Genomic DNA, 17,662 nt, shown 5'->3' with positions numbered 1-17,662 from the left:
TCCTCCTCCTCCTCCTCCTCCTCCTCCTCCTCCTCCTCCTCCTCCTCTTCTTCTTCTTCTTCTTCTTCTTCTTCTTCTTCTTCTTCTTCTTCTTCTTCTTCTTCTTCTTCTTCTTCTTTCTTCTTCTGGAATTTCAAGTGATTCTCCTGCCTCAGCCTCCCTAGTAGCTGGGATTACAGGCATGCGCCTCCACACCCGGCTAATTTTGTATTTTTAGTAGAGATGGGGTTTCTCCACGTTGGCCAGGCTGGTCTCGAACTCTTGACCTCAGGGGATCCGCACACCTCGGCCTCCAAAAGTGCTGGGATTACAGCCGTGAGCCACCGCGCCCAGCTATCCTTTACTATTCTTAGGAAAAAGAGTTATATAGCATCTTAGTTTCTCTGTATTGGCATTTTTCATAATGATTGTACATGTTGTTAATTCCAGTAAGTAAATGTTTGTGAACAAAAAGCAAACATCACAGCCTGTTGAAAGCAAATGAAGAAAACGTTGGGCTTCCCCTTTATTCACGGAGAAAGGAGCCTAGAGCACTATTTAGTGCAATCTGCCGGCAGATGGGGGTCTTTGAAGGTGGGTGACCAGGCCAGTCACCCAGGGTGTATGAGGACTGTGCCTCAGGGGCCTTGGGGGGCATGGGGGCACTCTCTGTCTAGTCCCTCTATGATATCCAGGATCCCAAGTATGACCGGGGGACCCTGGGAGGAGAAGCCAGGCCACTCTTTCCCACACACAGAGTAGGTAGAAAGTTTTTAAAGAAACAGTGTTTGAGTATTCTTTAAATATTTTTCAGACACATAGATTAATGTAACAGACATTTATGGAGCCAACACCGTGAATTACCGAATGTTAAGTTTTTTTCTAGATATATATTTAAAAGTAAGTAGCTAGATCAACGTATCCATCAGAGAAATAGAACATAAGAGATGGAGTTTGGCTCTCTTCCTCCTCCTGTTTTTCTCGCTCCCCAGAAGGGAGAGGCACCCCAGGCTTGGCTATGCTTCCTTCCTGGGTTGCTTTGCAGCTGTTAAAACCTTTGCAGGAATCTGCCATAGCATAGTTAATAAGTTGCATTATCTACCCATTCTGATAATATGGGTCAAATGCATTCATCCCAAATACTCTACAAGTTTCCGCAGAAACACTGTCATTTATCTGTGTATTTATCCATTCCCATACTGTCAGAATTTAGGTTGTCTCTAACTTGCAGCCTGATGGCTGACGCTTCGATGAGCCCTCTCGCCCTGCCTCCTGGAACCCACCTGCAGCTGTTTTTATAGCAGACATCCCTGGCAAAGGAAATGTCGTGTCAATTCTCCTTTTATCAGATATTGCCAAATTGCTCTCCAACACGGGGTTGTGGGTGTATCTCTTTCCTTACATACTCAGTAATACTTGATACTGCCCAACTTCTCAATTCTTGACATATCAGAGAGGTATAAAATTTTATCTCGAAGTTTTTATTTTAGTTTGTATGTTCCTAATTACTACTGAGAATAACTACTTTCTCTACATTATCAGACAGCCCATTCTCCTTTTCTGTAGACATCTCATTTTATATACCCTTCTTCCAAGTTGTATTTGATTATTGGTCTTTTATGTAGTATTCTGGATATTAATTATTTGTATGTTTCATGTGTTACAAATATCTTCTCTCAGTATGTTGCTTATCTTTTATCTTTGTGGCATCCTTTGCCGTGAGAAGTCTTTCAACGTGATGTAATCAAATGTATTGATCTTTTCCTTTTTGTGTGTTTGGTTTTTCTGTGTTAAGAGACATTTTAAAAATTATTTTTACTTTAAAATGGTTGCATTTCTTATGATTAGGTCTTTAATTTATTTGGAATTTATTTTTATTTATGGCCTAAAGAAAGGATCTAATTTTAATGTTTTCCGTATGGGACATCAGTTTTTGCAACATCACCTATGTAATAATCTTTCTTTTCTTTGCTTTGCAATGATTCTATACTGCAAACATAATCTATGTCTATTCTGTACCCGTTTAATATGTCTGAACCATTAATGGGCTTCATCTTCTGTGCCACTTTTTGCATCTGTCTCTCTTTGAATCATGCCACACTGTTTTATTTGCTATAACTGACTAATCTTGATAGCTTGCAGGTGAAATATCTACTGCTTGTCACTGTTGTTGCTAGAATTATTTTGGCCTTTAATTCACTTCCTCTTACATGTAACACTCCTTCCTTGAAAGTATGATAAAATTTCACTTCCTGAGAGCCGTCCATGGGCCAGGGCTGCTCTCAGAACTCCCATGTGGACCCTGTTCATTTTTCAGCCCCAAGGCAGATACTTTTATTGTAGTCATGTCCATTTTTCCAGACAAGGAAACTGAGGCACCGATAGGTTAAAGTAGCAGGTGAGTGGCCCAGCTGGGATTCAAACTGAGGCATTTTAATGCTCCAAAGCTGAATTTTTAGCTCTAATGCCAAACTGACTCTTAGTCAAGAATAAAAAGGACATTGAAAAAATTGAAGTGACTTTTTAACTTTTAAAAAATTTTTTTGTTTCAAAATAATTCAAACTTTCAAGAAACGTATAAGAATAAAAATAGTAAAAAGAACACCTATATGACTGCCTATTTTAAATAATTTTTTTTTTTTTTTTTTGTTGAGACGGAGTCTCGCTCTATCACCCAAGCTGGAGTGCAGTGGCCGGATCTCAGGTCACTGCAAGCTCCGCCTCCCAGGTTCCCGCCATACTCCTGCCTCAGCCTCCTGAGTAGCTGGGACTACAGGCGCCCGCCACCTCGCCCGGCTAGATTTTTGTATTTTTTTTTAGTAGAGACGGGGTTTCACCGTGTTAGCCAGGATGGTCTCGATCTCCTGACCTCATGATCCGCCTGTCTCGGCCTCCCAAAGTGCTGGGATTACAGGCTTGAGCCACCGCGCCCGGCCGATAATTTATCTTATTTGCTTGATAATATATTGCCTCTTTCTCTTTCTCTCTCTCCACACACACACACACAGATTTGTTTCCTGAAACAATTGAGGTAAATTGTGTATACCATGGGGTTTCTTTTAACCCTTAAATACATCAGTGTTTATTTCTTAAGAGTAGAGATACTCTCTTATATACCACAGTACAATCATCAACTTTAGGAAATTTACTGTTGACAAAATACTTTTATATAATCTATTTATCATATTCTAATATTTTCAATGGATCCGGTAATGTCCCTTACAGCCTTGGTTTTGCCTCCAGACCAGGACCCAATCTAGGAGGGGTATGGCAGGGGTGACCGACTGTGTCACATTAGCCTTCCTTAATCTGGTACAGCCCCCAGTCTTTGTTTGTCTTTCATGATAAAGATATTTTTGAAGCACACAGCTTTCGAACCCCACTTTTTTCCCCATAGAACATTCTTCATGGTGGGGTTTGCCTGATAGCCCCTGGTGATTCGATTCAGATTGTCCATTCCCTTCCAGAAGACTGCATGGCTAATGCTGTCCTTCTCAGGTGTCCACACTTGGAGGCACGGGATGCCTGAGGAAGGCTGATGTAATTTTGCTATCATGATTAAAAAAACTTGAAACTAGGTTTTGGATTATGGTTGTCACAATTCTAAATAAATTGCTACTTAAATATCAACCAATCAATATTTTTAAATTTTGCTAAAATATTGATCTAAGACTAGCTATCGAAAATATCTGGTGAAATTTCTAGGCATTTTATTAGAGGTCTGCATCTTCCTTTTAAAAAAGCTGTCGTATAAAATATTCCTGTGAACTCTAATTCCATCTAAAATGTCAGCCATCTATCTCCGTTTTAATTCTGTTGGCAAGCATCTGCTGAAATCTATGTATTATTATAATCATGATAATAAGAGAAATACAATATCACTTTAATTACATTCCAGGGCCTAAAACATTCTTCACTGAAGGAGCCAGAGTTATTGAAGGGAGCAGAGTCTTTTTTTTCCTCCCTTAATTTATAATGAAAAGATGGAAGAGGCCCGGGTAAAGAGAATTAAATTCGTTTTTATCTTACAAGTCAAAGTCATCACTTTATTCCTTGGGTCTGAATCCCTGAGATCTTTGTAAAAATCTTTCCTGTCAGCTTTTCCCCTGTTCCAAGTTCCTGCCAAGACAATGGTTCAGGATCATGTGGTGTGTGAATTTTAGTGAGGAAGAATCTTTGGTATGTTCATTTTATTTTGCACAAAACAAATCTCTACAAATGTAACAAAAAACGAATACACCAGGGTCTCTTACAAGTCAGCAGAAGGTCAAGGAAAAGGCTGAAACCTCAGGTAGGCAAGAGACATTTCCTGATAGGGCAAGAATTCCCCTAATGACTTCTGCCCATTTTCTAAATGAATTGCTTACTTGTTTCTTTTACTGTTGAATTTTAAGAGTTCTTTATATACTCTAAATATGAGTCATTTGTCAAATACGTGGCCTGCAAATATTTTCTTAGTCTATAGTTTGTCTTTTCACTCTCTTAACAGGGTCTTTTACAGAACAAAAATGTTTAATTTTAATTGCCTAACTTACTAATCTTCTTTTTTCATGGATTGTGCTTTTGATAGCATGTCTGAGAAGTTTGCACCAAACCCTAAGTTTTCAAGATTTTCCCCTAAAATTTACATAGTTTTACATTTTATATTGAAATCTATGATCCATTTTGAGCTCTTTTTTGTATAAAGTATGAATTTAATCAAGGTAATTTTTTAACCTATGGATATCTAATTGGTCCAGCACTATTGGTTGAAAAAAATGATCCTTTCTGTATTGAACATACTTTGCTCCTTTGTCAAAAATCAGTGGGTCATACTTGGGTGGGGCTAATTTGGGGTTGTCTTTTCTTTTCCATTGATGTGTCTGTCCTTCTGCCAACCCCACACAGTTTTGATTTCTGTAAATACATTAAGTCTCAAGGGAGTAGAGTGATTCCTTCTACTTTATTCTTCCTTTTCAAAAAAAATTTGCAATTCTCTTTCCATTATGTTTCCATGTGAATTTTAAAATTATCTTTTGTACATCTACAAAAACTGTCTTCCTAGGCTTTTGATGAGAATTACATTAAACCTATAGATCAATCTGGGGAGATTTGACATCTTTATCATATTGTATTTTTCCATGAACTCGGTACGTGCCTCCATTTATTAAGATCCTTTTGGATTTTTTTTTCTTCAATGTTGTGTTATTAGACTCACACCTGCATAATTTTTGAGTGATCGTAAGCTGTGTTGTATTTAAAGTATTTCTTTCAGTGTACAATTGTGAGCATATGGAGACATCATTGATTTGCATATGTTAATCTTACTATACCCAACCACCTTGCTGAACTCACATATTCTAAAGAGAGTTACTTTTCAGATCCCTCGAGATTTTCTATGTCGGCTGTCATGTTCTCTGCAAATAGGGTTGGTCTTATTTTTTCCTTCCTGAATGGTATGCCTTTATTTCCTCTCCTTGTCTTACTAGGCCGACAAGAACCTTAGTACTAGGTAGAACAGGTGTGGCAACGGCAGATATCCTTACTTTGTTCCTGATCTTAGTAGAAAAGTATTTTGTTTCTCACCATGAAGTTTGATTTTAGCTGTAGGTGCTTTTGCAGATATTCTTTGTGAAGTTGAGGAAGTTTTCACAATTCATCATGCAAGCATTTTTATGGCTACTTTGACATCTCTGTCAGATGACTCTAAATCTGTGTCATCTAGGTGATAGCATCTGTTGATTTTTTTTTCTCATTCAAATAGAGATTGTCCTCATTTTTGCTTTGACAAATAATTTTCCACTGAAACCTGAATATTTTGGACTTGATGTTATGAAACTTATTGAAAACTTCAATTTTAACAGGCCTCCTCAGATATCATTCTGTCAGGAGAAAAGGGGCATTTCCTCATAATTGCTAGAGGGTTGGAGCTTGACATCGTCTCTGGCCGCCATTGACACCTGGTGGGAAAAGGGCTCTGTGTTACTGTGGGGTGGGGTGCAGGCTAGGTTCTAGGTCATCGCTCTAGAACCTGCTCAGTAATTAACACTTGTTTGAGTCAATTATTGCCCTAAGTGGAACATCAGCCTTGGGCTTGTGTGGGCCTCCCCTTTGGCCCTCGCAGATAGCACCTGGATGGGAGTGCCCAGGCTCATCACTGCTCTCCATGTGTCCCTTGCTGACACTGTGGGGTGGGGGTAGCCTTGTGGTGGCTGGGCAGTGGAGGACGTCCTGACTCTTTCCTAGCCGGCACAAGGTGCCTAGAGGTGCCTTGTCACTGCCAGGAGGGGGTGGAAGTTCAGGATCCCACAGGGTCTCCACTGACACCCCTGGGGGCAGGGACTTGTTCATTCACTGGGCATGAAAGCCTCTCTTCCCCATGTGACCCTCTGACACCACCCTCGTTGGGAAGTGGGGGCTCCTTGTAACTGACCAGTGAGCGTGGAAGTCCAGGTCTCCACTTGGCCTCTGTTGATGAGGGTGGGGCTTGGGGTGAGGGCACAGTTTTTTCTGTGCTGTTTGACCGTTGTGGAGTGGTTATCGCCTAAAAGTCTTGTCTTCCTAGGCTGAGCCTTTCTCAGTCTTTGGCTGAGTATGTGTTGCCCTGTGGGGCTCGGCTTTTCTTGGGGCTTCTGTGTCTGTGCCCAGTGGCATTACAGGGTTGTCAGCTTCTCCCGTTCCCATCTGGGACATCTGAGGCAAAACGAAAACTCAGAAATTCACTGCCCTGTTATTCCTGGACTCGGAAGGTCCCTAGCCAGTTGGCCTTCTTCTCTCCATTTTTGGGGGTCTTTTTATATTTGTTTTTTAATATAATATTTAGGGGTTTTAGCTATACTTAGAGGAATAGGGAAAAGTAAACCTATTGCATCTTTCCAGAAAAGTAAGTCTGAAATGAGTTCTGGGGGATGAGTGATTTGGAGTAATGCTCTTTGAGGAGGTACCCTGGGCTGGCAAACCTCTCTCAGACACACAGTCTTGATTCTAGAGGCCCCTGAAGGGGTCTTCCCCATGGGGTGAAGGAAGAAGTGGGGATGTAGGCAGAGTGCCTGCTGGGGAGTCTCTGATCCTCAATCCCTGATGAGGGCCACAGCTGGGTGGCTGCAAAGTCGAGCCCCCCAGGCCAACACATACTCAGCAGACCTTTTCGCTAGCTCCCAAATTAAACATCTCCACTTCCTCTTTAAAGTCACTGTAAGCATTGTTGTCACACCTAGACCCTCATTTATCCACCAACAATTGCTTGAACTGCTCCCTTTATTAAATTTGATTCCATGAAATAACTGGATAATGGTTCTTAGTGAGATGGACTGGGCTCACTCTCCCCTGCTTGTCTGAGGGAAGCAGATGGTCAGCCAGGGAACTCCTGCCTGAACCCCAGCTGCAGCCAAGTTCTGCTCCCACCTTTGCAAACTCTCTGACCATGTAATCAAGAAGTCACTCTTCAGGGCAATAGGTGAAGGACCTGGTGTTGGACCCACAGGCTGTTTCGGAGGACTGGGACTCATGGACACCCAGAGCCTTCTCTTTGATTAAGCAAATATTGATTTTCAACAAAGTCTACTGGCACATGAAGATAAGTAAGTCAGGCTCTAACCTGAGGAGTTGACAGTCTATGGGGGGACAGTTGCAATGCAATGTGTTAAATACTGAGATGAAGGATGCACAGAAGAAAAAGGAGAAGCTCTTGATCCAAACTGGAGTATTCAGGAAGGCTTCCTGGAGGAAGAGTCTTGTTGAATGCTAATTGCTTACATCTCTGCCTAAGTGAAATCCTTCAGCAGCTTCCCATTGCTGCCAGCACATACTCAAGTGTTTACTGTGTCACTGGCCTCCCAGCTCTGTCACAAGCCATCCCCTGTTGTGCTTGCTCCCTGGTCTCAGGGAACATCCATCAGGTTACTGTCCAGCCTCCTCTCATGTCGTCTCTTTTGCATGGGATGATGTTGTTCCCCTCCAGGGCCATAGAGGTACTCCCACTCCCGTCTGTACTATCACCACCGTCAGGGGAGAGATCTGATCTTGCTGGGCCATCACTGTAGAACCTGCTCAGTAATTAGCACTTGTTTGAGTCAATTATTGCCCGAAGTGAAACGTCAGCCTCCGGGAGCCTATCTGCAAGAAAGGGACAGGTGGTGTGGCTTTCTGAGAAGAGAGGACAGCCTCTGCTGAGGCCCCGGGCAAGGGCAGCACGGAATGCTGGGGTTATGCAAGAGAGGAGAACAAGAGGTGACATGGGCCAGCAAAAGAGGAGGGCTTGATGAGCCCTGGGAGGACATTGGGCCTCATTCTGCAGGATTTTAAACAGCCTTATAGGAAGAGTGCCTGGCTGCAGTGCCCCAGATGGGTTGGAGGCAGGGAGACTTACTAGGAGAAGGCAAATGGATAGTCCAGGAGAGGGGAGGCTGGCTGGGTTTGTCCCACGCCATGCCAGCAGGGTCATGTTGGCTTCTGAGGACCCAGGGCACCCATCTCTCACAGTACTTCCCCGAGGCAGGCAGTGTGTGGCCTGAGGTCAAAGTGTGTGGCTGAGTACACTGGTGTCCATCCCAGTTCCTGGCCAGCACACACTTAGCCCCACCGGCAGACAGTGTTGGACAGGCCAGGCCAGGGCTGTGTGGCAACAGCCCTGAGTAGCTGAGCAGACCCAGGCAGGGCTCCCTGAGCTAACCGTAGAGTCCTAAAGAACAGAGACCCTCCCACACTGCAGATGAGCCCTGATTGTTGAGTCACGTGTGACACATTAAGACACCTTGGTCAATTTGTAATGACTGTTCACCCTCCATGCTGCTGTGAGACTCTTCCTCGGACCCAGTAACTCAGGCTCAGGCATGCGAGTCTGAAGAGGTCATGTCAGTTCCTGGGGCTTTCCCATGAAAAGAGACCACTGTCCCCAAGAGAGGCCCTTGTCCTGACACTGGCTCTAGGACCCCACATACACACATATATGCAAATGCAAAGAAATTTTTTTCTTTTTTATCTTGTCAGGAAATGTTTTGAGAGTTTAGGAACCAGGTCAGCACTCAGGCAAAGAGGGAGGGATGTGTGTGTGCAACGGCTCAGTGCAGCTGAAAGTGAGAACCCGAGTCAGGGAAACCACAGCCTGTGGCTGCCCTGGGAACTAGAGAGGGAGGGAGGAACTGCTTTTATTTCAATTTCCAAAAGACCAGATTCCCAGATAACAGCACTTCCTCCCTCCACCTGGTGGTTTCCTCTGGGGACTGAGCATTGCCCAGAGCTCCAGGAGAAAAGCCAGGGCTTGGGTAAGGGAACTCGCTGGTGAGTCTGATGACTCAGACCCCATCCTTGGTCCTGGAGGGTCTGCGGTTCTAGGTGGCCCAGGCCAGGCCTGGCTTCCTTCTGCTCTACCCATCTGACCCTGCTTCCCCTGGGGGCAGGCAGCAGGGCTGCACCTCCCCCTCTGGAAGGGACCCTTGAAGAGTGGACTGCAGGGCCCTGGGGTCAGGGGGACTTTGGCTGGACCATGCATGGGGCTTGATTTATAACTTAAATCTTTAGACATGTGGCATGCTCTAGGCTCTGCAAATGTCAGGAATTTCCTTAAAATCTAACTAGAGTGGAGATTCCCAGCATGGACGCTGGTGCCCCGTAGGGCTCACAAATGGCCTGTCCTGGTAAGTGGAGGCCGATGGGTTTACTAAGGGGCTCCGGTTTAGGCTGTGTGCTGCCGTTTCCTCTGCAGCATCATGGCCCCTTCCCTGTGGTCCAGGACAGCTGTCATCCCACAGCTCTGCTCCCCGGACACGCACTTCCCTCGGTCAGGTCCCTCAGGACTCCAGAGCAATGTTTCCCAGAGGCTGAAGAGCACAGTATGAATATTGCATGAATAATAATAACCCCACCACTTAGCGGTTATGCAACGCTTTCCTCTTCCACAATACTTTACCATCATTAATTAGTTATTCTGCACGGCTTCCAGCCTCCCCTGCTCTCTGTGCAAGGCATGCCCTGCGAATTGATCCTGCAAACAGGCCTGTCCTTGTCTGAAGCACCAACATCAAGTGGCCAGGCCCCTCCTCACTGGGATTGTACAGGCTTTGGGAGGCCTTGGCTTGGCCACTTCTCGTAACAGCAGAGACCTGTGCCCTTGCTGGGGAGCACCACCTCCTTTCTGACCTGAGCACCTTCCCAGAGTGCCTCTTGGTGTGCTTGGCTCCCTGTTTCACTCACGGCCCCTAGGAAAGTGGCAGATCCCGGTCTTAGGTGGTGGCGTGCTTGTTTGTGGAAGGGCAGCTGCCGCCTGCACCTCACTCTGTGCACACACTCCTTCCAGGGACTTGTCCAGCCATGCTCTGTGTGCAGTGGGGCCACTGAGCTGGGAGCTGTGTTGTGTCTGGTCCAAGGCCACTGGCTGAGCAATGGGTGGCAGAATGGGGACTCAGGTATCTTGGTTTCAAATACCCTTCCCTCCCACCCACGATGGGGGTCATGATGAGGTTTCAGATCCCCACAGAGAGGCTTAAAGGTGGGGCAAGCCCTTTCCCCAGTGAATAGGGTCACTTAGGTGTCCGGCTATGGGGCCTCTGATCTGGCCCTCCCTGGATACCACTGTCCACCCAATCGTGACAGCCTCAAGTTCCTCCTTGTTCCAGAAACCGCTGTCTTCCTCAAGGCTTCAGCAGCCCCTTCCCAGGTGTGGCTCAGTGCTCACATGTGTCACCACCCCTGGTCAGAATGGACCCGGGACACCCAGGGGACCCTACCCCCTTGGAGGAGCTCCTTGCCCTGGTTAAGGCCTAGGCCAGCTCCCCACCTCCACCCCTCCATTAGCCTGAAAAGTTATTGATCAGTTTGTCTTCTGTAAGCTGAGTGTTTTAATCCCACTGTGTGAATCTTTAAGAATTAATTAGCAAAGATTGCTCAAGAAAAACAAAGTGGGCACCAGTTTTGATACCTCCTGGTCACCCACTGTTATTGTTTCCCTCTTAATTATGATGCTATTTCTGGAAGCTAGAGGCAAGCTCCCTAGTGCATCTCAGCCTGGGGTGGCTTCTGTGTGGCCCTCCGTGGCCTCCTGCTTCTAGTTTCTGCCCAGGGTGGTGTGCGTCGAGGAGAAAAGGCACAGAGGCATTGTAGCAGGCAAGATATGAGTGGCCAAGCACTCCCACCTCTGGGAGCAGAGTGGCCACGGGACTCTCCCCTCTGCTTGTCTGAAAACCTTATCTGTCCATAGTGCCAGCCACATCTTACGCCAGTATCCCCGGCTGTTCTGACCCTGCTCAGCTTCTTTCTTTAGCTCTCAAGCCCTCTGTTCCTTCTTAAATCACCTGACCTTTGCTTGTACCTTGTCCTCTGCCTGGTCACATCATTCCCTGTCTGGGTACGTTCCATTCCAGTCTCTGCTACCACCTCACTGAGACTTTATTAGCTCTAACTGGTCCTTTTGTTTTTAATTTAAATAATGATATCTCCAGGGGAGCTTCTGTGACACCCCTAGGCGGGGTGAGGTGCCTGCCTTGGTCCACCTGGCTGGCTAATTGCTGTACTTTCATGCATTAGCAGGGACTGCCGTGTGTGGAATTCCTCAATCACTGCCTGTCTTCCAGAAACCTTAGCATCAGGGGCTCAGGGGTCCTGAGCTGGAGTTGCCAAGCAAGTGGTCTGCTCTGACTCCAGGCTTCTTGTCTTTTTGTGGATGGGGGAGCCGTCCATGGAAATCAAGGAGTTGTCTAAAAGCTCCCAGAGTCCCCCTCGCACCCCCCCCCACCCCCACCACTGCTTTGCACTCCTTTTTCCTGTGTGTCCCTTTTGTACAACTCTGCCAGGTAGGTTTGGGTTCTGCTCAAGCCTAGTTCCTTTCACAGAAAGCAAGGACCACAAACAGGCATGGGAGGGGTCGGCCGACATCCTGTTTAGAGTTATGCTCTGATAAGACTGGAGGGTGATTGAGGAAGAGAAATCTCAGGTGGTTCCGGGGTTTGAGATGGCAACTCTGAGATTTCTGCAAGTCTTGATCTAGAAGGCTCTAGACTCTAGCAGGAGCCAAGCGATGCTGGAAGTAGGAGGACTGTGTAGCCAAGGCCCATATGCCTATGCCCCTGCATTCTGCTTGAGAGAGGGCTGAACAGGTGCTACTGCACTTGGGGTAGGTGTGCTTCATTTCCACTTTCAAACAGCCCCATGGAGTGCCTGAGAAGCAGACCCATTTGTGAGCCCTGAGGCAGGGGCAGGGCCCGCCAGCACCCACACCACCCAAGAGAGCTAAATTAAAAAAAGTATACCTTGTGTTTCAGTCTGACCCCAGGGTCCACTGACATTGCAGGGTGGAGCAGGATAAATGAGCAGAGAGGCAGGAGTTGTCTCTGGCGAGTCTTCTATATGTCAGGGTCCTGCTCCCCATCTTCAGATGAAAAAAGGGAAGCCCAGGATCAGTCTGCTGTGTGAAGCATAGATGGGCTGTCTCCCTTGACTCCACACATCCGATTTCTTTTCTGAGCCTCTTGGATGCCATGGTGTGCCAGCCAGGCCTCCAAGGCTCACAGCGGGCTGAAAGATGGAACCACCACAGTGTACATGGTCTCAGAGCAACAGAGGAAATGCTATCACCCCCGTTGTCTCTCTGTGGCTGAACTGTACTTGGATCCTAAGCTCCATACCACTCAGTTCTTAACTAGATCTTATCTCTTCAAGCCACTTTTGGTTTAATAGTCAGTTCAGACTTCTCCCATCCACCTCTCCCGGCATCCCCCAGGAGAAGAGTCTAGCTCTCACGCATCATCTTGCTCTTGGGAGAAACAGCTTCCCCTGGGTTTTTTGTGGCCTTCATGCCATAGAGCAAGCTGCAGACTGGGGCCAACAGTGCAGGGGAGAGGTGTGATGCATGGAAGGGGTGATCCTGGACTGATGAGAGCAAGGGGGACTTTCAGAGGAATGGCTTTGAAGGATAAATAAGCACTTTCTACAGGGATGAGGGAAAGGCATTGCAGCAAAGAGAGCAGCAGCCAGTGCAGAGGCCTGGAGCCATGCATGTTGCATGACTCGCAGGTCCCAGGCTGGCTTGTGTGGGACTGTGTGGCGTAGCTCCGCCTTCACAGCCAGCCTTCTCTGCTCACATCTCCCAATCTCCGGTGATGCCCTCTCAGGAACCATCACCAAAGTCATTAGGATTCCTCTGATTGCAGATGACAATTACTGAGCTCAGATAAGAGTAAGAAAAAGAAGCAATTTCCTTACTGAGGTGACTCAAAAGTCCAGGGAGAAGTGCTTCAGGCACAGCTGGATTCAGAGGCTTCAAAGTGTGTTTAGGACTTGGTCTGGGCTTAACCTTCTTCAGCAGGGACTTCAGTCTGCAGGCTCCCTGCAGTGGGCAAACTCAGGCCTCTCTCGGTCCCATAGCTCTCAGCTCCAGAAGACATTCTTGCTTCTCAGTTTCCCCTGAGGCCCTGAGTTGGGTGTCACTGGTCTGAATTGGATCATCTGCCCTACCTGTTGACCAATCACAGTTGACAGGAAGAAGAAATATGCTAATTGGTCAGGCAGAGTTCACACATTCCCCCAGAGCCAGTCCTATGGGAGTCACATGGAGTGCCTCCCAGTGTGCTTGGCTCCCCACTTTGACTACGGCCCCTAAGAAAGTGACAGACGCCCATCTCAGGTGGTGGCGTACTTGTTTGTGGAAGGACAGCTGTTGCTTGCACCTCACTGTGCACACACTCCTTCCGAGGACTTGTCCAGCCATGCTCTGTGTGCAATGGGGCCACTGAGCTGGGAGCCGTGTTGTGTCTGGTCCAAGGCCACCGGATGAGCAATGGGTGGCAGAATGGGGACTCAGATCTCCTGGTTCCAAATATCCTTCCCTCCTACCCATCATGGGATCATAGTGAAGTTTCAGATCCCCACAGAGAGGCTCGAAGGTGGAGCAAGCCCTTTCCCCAGTGAATAGGGTTGGCTGGAGTTCTGGTTGGGGGGCCTCTGGTTGCTCAGAGGAAAACTGAGGTGCTAGTCAGGGGAGGAAGGCAGGCCATGCACCAGTGTCCACCCTGCACTCTGTTCCCACTTCCTCCAGCTTGTGAGACTGAGGCCTGGGGAAGGCGCTGAGCTTTGCCTGTGACACTCTGATCTTTTCTTCAATGTAAATCTTGTCTCCCTGGTCACTCTGTGCACTCCTTTATGGGAGACTTAGGTCTTTGGTTGCTCTTTGATTTCTCTTAGGCCCTGGGGCCCCATGGAACACCCTGCAGGCTCTTTATTTACATGTGTGAGCCCTGTTAAGAGACTAAGGAAGCCTGTTCTAGACATTTGAAGCCACTTCCTCTAGCTGAGAATGTTGGAATTCATGAGCTCTAAAGTTAGGAGCCATTCGGCAACATTTAAGTCCCAAGATGACTATGGCCAGGCATCATTGACAAATACTTAGGGCAGCCTCTCCCTATTTTTAGTTCAAATACTTATAGAACGACATCTGAGTGCACGCACGCCTACTGGCCCACAACTGGGAATCCCACAACCCGATTCTGCCCAAATAAGGGTGGCAAAGAGTGCCAGTCCCCCATCGAGGGTGGACCCAACAGGTGGACAGCTCAGAGAGGCCTGGATGCTGGGGATGGGCTCTCAGCAGGTCAGATTCCCAGTGAGATGGGGCAAAGCTAGGCCGTGCCTTCAGCACTCTCCAAAATAGCTCATCTCAGCTTGTGTATAGCAGCCCTGCCATCTTCCTCCCCAGGAACTGGGGTGGCTGCCCTCCCATGTTTCTGGGGGTCCATAAGACAGAGGGCCATCCACTCTTGCAGAGGGCTCCTTGCTGTTGGGAGAGCCACTTACAGAGCAATCTGTGTGATGCAGGCCTGAGATGGGAATAGCAGCTGTGAGGGGGCTGGAGCCCACTATTTTGTCAGGGAGGCACAGAGTACCAGGTCCAAACAGGGCACCAGGGAGAAAGCAGAAACTCTAGAATCTAGAGCCCTTAGAGTGGCCTTGTGCAAATTAGGAAAAGCTCCTATGGTCAGTGGCTGATCTGACCACACATAGAAGCTACACAGGTGGAGGCTATGGAAAGCCGCTGCATCTCAGCAAGCCCTCTGGAGGTAGCCCTCTGCCTTCTGCTCTCTGCTTTAGGCAGCAGCAAGGGCTGTGTTCTGGCTCTCTGACCCTACACAGTGTGGACAGTTCAAGGGAGGCAGCCAGCCAGACTCGTGCAGTTGGTGGTAGCAGTCAGAGGCGGTCAAGCCAGATTTGGCCAGAACTGTGCCTCTTATGGCCTCAGCAAATCTACAGGTTGGAAGGGGGCCTGCACCACACAGCCCCACCTCAGCCCCCTATGACTCTCCTGTGGGTGCCAAGCTTCCCCCTCCTTCTTGCATGAGATCCCGGAGAATTCCTGCAGAGAAAGTGCAGTGCAGCTCCTGTTGGTCCTTGTGGGCTTCCTCCTGGGATCTCCCACGGATCTAAATGCAGCCAAGGCACTCCAGAGACCTCTGGCTGTGATGTCCAAGCAGGCCTGCTAGGGCCAGCCATCCTCCAGCTACTTTGCAGAGCCAGGGGACATCAGCCAGTGCTGGAGGCTTGCAGGGGGTCTACCGCCCAGAGGGCCCTCCCCAGCTCATGACCCTAGCAGGAAGCAGGGGTAGGGCCGGCCAGGCTGCTGTCCTGAGCATGAACCCTCACCCACGTGCTTATGAGTGTGTGGAGTCACAGCTCCAAGCACAGGAGGGCTGCATGGAGGGATTTCCCTCCCTGAGGAGGGGAAAGGCTGCCGCCGAGTGGCCGAGGGGCTGGCTCGCAGGAAGTGCTGGGCCCTTGGCTGTTTTGAGCGCACAACTGGGTTCTCCGCCCACGTTGGCCTCCCTGCAAGTGACTCAAGGTAGTGGTGGAGTTGGGGTGGCTGTGGGAATTCACTCAGTCCCAAAGTCAGACCCCAGGAGGAGAGCCTCTTTGGGGTCAGGGATTAGGGGAAGCCTCACAGCTTGGAGGGGACACAGGATGGGACATAGAGGATGGTGTCTAAGGGACTGGCCTCTGTTGGGGGCTGAGCTGAGGCTCAGCCAGCGGTCTCAGCCACAGAAAGGGGCAGAAGGAGCCGAGGTTTCAGGGCAACTCATTTGGGGAGTGAAGCCAATGAGGAAGGATGCAGGACAGCCTGGCGAGAATGGAAACTGTGATGCTGCTGGGGAGACCAAGGCCAGGATTGGGGCCTTTTGACGTTAAGGTTTTCTCTTCTTCCTTTCTCTTCCCTCCCATTGATGGTCTGAGTGACTCAAGCACAGCCTGAGTGTGTCTCTTGAGCATCTCTGTGTGTACCTCTCTGTATTTCTTGCCCTTTCTAACCTGTGTCCTTCCTTCCTCTCTGCTCGGATTTCATCTCAGGCTAGCATGAATCTTCCATGCCAATGCTGCAGGTGAGAGCAATGCCTACCAAGGGGGGACCAGAGGGGGAATCAAACAACATGCTAGCATGGCAGGGGGAGGGTGTGGGGTGAGGCTGCAGCTCAGGGGCCTGGCCCTACCTACTGAGGCCCTGCCCTCCTGCCTTCTGCCCAGTAAAGGCAGAGAGAGATCAGAGGTGTCAGAAATGGTCCTGTCCCAGGAAAGGATGAGGATAGTAGCACACACAGCTCTGAGTTGGGACCATTAATCTGGAAATGTGCTCCCACCCACTGCCTTCCATTGAATATAATAAGCCTTTGCTCCATGTCCGGAATGCTGTTCAACCTAGCTGGAGCAGCAGGATTGCTTTAAAGAAACGATAAGACAATGGAATGAAGCTGAATGGGGCTTCAGAGAACGGACAAAATCAGGGTCATATTGTGTGCGATGGTGTCTGTGTGTGTGAGCAGATGTGCTCACATGGGGCGTGTGATCTGTGGGAAAGAGAGAAGAGGTCATTGAATTTCCAAAAACATCTGTGATTAGAACAAAGCTGGGAAATTTTGCTTTAGAAAAAACTTGGGGAAGCTTTATCAGTCTTCAAAGTTAGGCTGCCAGAAAAATTCTGAACTCTAGTAGGACAATCCGTCTCTCCACCAAACACACACAGAACAAAGCTGTCCCCTGCAGAACTCCAACCTACCATGCCACTCTGGGCATCACTGAATGTGGTCAGCAGACAGGGTTGGGTGGAGGATGTCTTTGCTATGATGCTTCCTCCATCATACCATCTGGTCTTTTCCAGTGAAGTCACCCGCTTCCCTTTGTGAGGAACAAGAGTGGTAGCACTCTCTCCCGCTTTTTCCTGGAAGTTTGAGAGTGAGACTCAGGCTTGGATCTCACCATTTGCCCGTCCCTGGCCCAAGTCTCTACAGCTCCGGGGCTTCATGGTTTTGGTGGTGTTGTATCTGTTAGTTCCTTGGATTCATGTTCGCGTCTGCAGGCCTTCCTGGGCTCTCAGTGCAGACCTGCCATTTCCCACTTCTCTTGGCACTTGGGTACATTAGCAAGACCACGATGCCTCCCATTCCTCATTTTGTGAATGGCAATAATAACAGTACTTATCTCACAGAGTTGTTGCTGTAAGTATTAAATATCTGTCTCAAAGTAAGTGGCCAATAAATGTGCACGTTTCTCTCCAAGGACCTCACGTCTGGATCACTCTTCTACAGCCCTGTTTGTGAGCAGTGTCTCCTGTCTTAAGGTTTCAAGACTTGGCTAGAAGAGTGAGGGACCCTTACAGCATGCTCTCTTTCCTTCTTTCCTTCCTTTTTTTCCTTCCTTCCCTTCTTTCCTTCCTTCCTTCCTCCTTCCTTCCTTC

General features: G+C 48.0%; 1 protein-coding gene across 10 annotated transcripts in view; it reads left to right on the top strand.

The window, feature by feature from the left end:
• The window catches only part of TMEM273 (transmembrane protein 273), a 34,745-nt gene that overhangs the window by 2,740 nt on the left and 14,343 nt on the right, over positions 1-17,662 (top strand). The gene's annotated exons all lie outside the window — the stretch shown is intronic.

The sequence above is a fragment of the Piliocolobus tephrosceles genome, chromosome 9 (assembly GCF_002776525.5).
Source record: "Piliocolobus tephrosceles isolate RC106 chromosome 9, ASM277652v3, whole genome shotgun sequence".
Lineage (NCBI taxonomy): Eukaryota > Metazoa > Chordata > Mammalia > Primates > Cercopithecidae > Piliocolobus > Piliocolobus tephrosceles.
The sequence above is the reverse complement of the archived record's forward strand: the minus strand, read 5'-3'. Positions and strand labels throughout refer to the sequence as shown.